At 39.6% G+C, this 3,065-nt stretch overlaps 1 pseudogene; it reads left to right on the top strand.

Moving 5' to 3' along the window:
* The first annotated feature begins 750 nt into the window (after window positions 1–750).
* Window positions 751–870, top strand: LOC129883890 (5S ribosomal RNA; annotated as a pseudogene).
* The last annotated feature ends 2,195 nt before the right edge of the window (window positions 871–3,065 follow it).

Below are 3,065 nucleotides of genomic sequence, written 5' to 3'. Positions count from 1 at the left end.
AGAATATGAGAGGGTACAAGAAGTATCCTAGCGTTACCTCGCTAGTCCTCATGTTTTACCCTACCTTTTTCTCCCTTATCCTACACTCGATGTCGGGGGAGCTCTTTGTCCCAATCGTGGCCATGTATTATGTCACCCATAGTACCAATTCCATCTCAATAGTTTGGCTTAACCTATCGTTGCATCTCTCAGTAGTTAATTGTAACTTGGGCTTCTTTGCCTGGAATAATAGCTTTGGGGACTCCGTAAGGTCTTACCATTTCTTCACCCTACAATTTTATACCTTCTCGGATGAGTAGGTAGACTTTGATCAAAGGAGCAGGGGCCAATATCGTTAATCCACGGGTAACATTCCCTTTAGAGTCATCTATCGATGGAGTGTGGAATGAGTCTTGTAGTCCTGGTCATATTATGGAATTTCCGACTTTGGGTATTACTTCCTGGCTTCCATAAATTATATCAATTAGTACCCTTACCTTTATGGGTTTTGCTTTTTCTCCCTCAGAATTGGCTGCCAAGTGGTGTCGAAATTCCCTTGCCTACTGGCCCATATAGTCATTCTGCGGTTTTCCTCTCATTAATTGGTTCTATGTTGAAGAGCTGTGGCATTTGAATGCGTCGTCAGTTAGCAGTTAGCTAATCCTTCTTGTCTTTCTTAAATCCTTTTTATAATACCCCTCACGTAACGTATAGTAATCCAGGAACATAATCTTGTGTCATTTCTCCGCTGCTAGTTCAGATTCTTCCATCTCATGCGATCATACCAACACTAGCGCATTAAGTTCCATCTAAATTTCGAAGTTAAGCGTGCTGGAGCGAGAGTAATACTGGGATGGGTGACCTCCCTGGGAAGTCTTCGTATTGCGTTTCATTGTAATCCTTGCCATAATATGTGGGGCACTCAACTTAGCTCCAGATTTACCTCAGCGTTTTCTCGCGAGTCTTTATGGTTTGCCCTGTCCTTTCGTCTATTATCTTGCATCCAGTATTGGCCTAGACCTTTAGCTCCACTATCCTCTATTCACTTTGTGTTCTCCTTATTGTCTACCACAGGAGGCTTTCTATTCCTTTTTCTTTGGTTATTTATCTATCTCAACATCATTTGCGACTAACTCTATAACCAACATTTTGGCTTTTGGTCTAGCATGCTGTCATTATCCTTCGTAATGTCTCTTAATTTGGTTGATATCCTTTCATGGTTACACTCTTTTGTTTTTATATGCAGCCACCTTCTAGTGTTACGTTGTTCAGGGTCTCGTCACAAACTTCTTAACGCTGCCTTATGTAGCATTCTGGTTTTTGTCCAATTATTGGTAACTTCTGGACCTTTCTAAATTGGTTTAGCAATATATCTTATTGAAGTTTAGACGTCTATCTCAAATATATTGCTATATCAATTGCCTCCTCCTACCTTTGCCATTTTCTCATTAGCTTCCCCCCTTTAGAGGGTACTTGTACTTTCATCTGCTTGTACCTTGCTTTATGTCTCTTTGTCCAGTCTCAATTCGCCCAATCTCTTCCTCCAATCTACTTGGTACTGCATCAGGTCCCGGTCTTTCTGTATATTTTACCACCTAATTATCCACGTATAGAATCTTGGCCAAATCATAAAACGACGAGAACCTTTCTATACATAGTGTGACACCTCGTCTGTTACTCTGTACTTAAGTAGTGGGACCCATAGGACTACTCGTTTGAGGCCACATTCTAATTATCTTCATCAAAAATTAATTAGTACTTGTAGTCGTTCCAATTTCCACTAGGCAGTACTAGTATTCTGACGATAACTATTCCAGGTTTTCTCGAAGTAGTGGCTTTGTCCCAACCTGTATCCTTTGTTTCTTGGAGCGAATAGAAGTTGCACCATTTGTTCCTTAAGTTTTCCATCCTCGTCCCTTAAGGGTTCCACTTTTTTTGGGGCGACGTTGTGTACACACGTCATTTTTTTGTATCTTAAGCCCCATGCTCTTACTGCATTCTCAATGCAGGACTTTAACTTAGTCAACGCGTACTAAGTGCGTCTTACTTGTGGTTCCACTTTATCCCTGCATACTCGTATCACATTGTTTAATTCATACTTACATATCCCCCTTTTAATTCGTATTCGCGTTCAGTTTATGACATCTCTTTGAGGTGCTTCTGTTAGAAGTTCTTTCCCTAATTAGTCGGTGGAAAATTATAAACTGTTATCGTAAACCAGTTTTCAACCATTGTTGGAAGAAACCAGAACCTCTTAAATATCACAATACTTCCCTTGTAATACTTGCCCAACCTGGTCTCCTTCAGGGTTTATCCTCGAGTTATGAACAACCTATCTAATTTATAATTAAGAGTTGGGGGCTTGGTACTTTCAAAATGAGTGAAGATCAATTACTGGACATCTTACTTTTCAACCTGAGCTTCTCTTTTTTTCTACAACACAATTACGGCTGGAGATACTGTGGTCTGAATTGTACTGCTCAGACAAACTTTTGTTTCTTCGAAATAGACTTTCCCCAAGTAAAGAGGGTGTCCCTTATCGATGTCATGAAGAGTATCTCCTACAGCTTTAATTTAGCATCCTATAGGTACCCGGTATCCATTTCAAAGATATGTTATAAACTATGTTTTATTCCCTTCTTCTTGTATTGGGAAAATTTTGGCTGAGTTTCCTCTACACTACTTACTATCCCAAAACCTGCAAGCAGAAAATACCAACAATGCCTCACAAGGCCAACATATATATATACATATCATATCACAGCCGCACAGGGCTTTCAATGTCATCGCATATCGCAGCCACACAGGGCTTTCAATGTCAACAATAATATAAAAAATATTGGACTTACCTTATATGTCCAACTTCAAACTGCATCTGTTGCACTTCCTGTATGCTTTCCTTTCAGGTTTCGACTTTACATTCCAATATTACTTCCATACCTTACTCAAATAGATAGATATCCTTTGTTCCTTTACTTTACTTACCTACATGCTTCGTGACGTCCCATTTCGTTAATTATTTCCTTCAGTTGATGTTGTCCTTCTGTTAAGATCCAAGGTTAGTATAAGGAATGTTCCTATGACTC

This window comes from Solanum dulcamara, chromosome 3, assembly GCF_947179165.1.
Source record: "Solanum dulcamara chromosome 3, daSolDulc1.2, whole genome shotgun sequence".
In the NCBI taxonomy this organism is placed as follows: domain Eukaryota; kingdom Viridiplantae; phylum Streptophyta; class Magnoliopsida; order Solanales; family Solanaceae; genus Solanum; species Solanum dulcamara.
The sequence above is the reverse complement of the archived record's forward strand: the minus strand, read 5'-3'. Positions and strand labels throughout refer to the sequence as shown.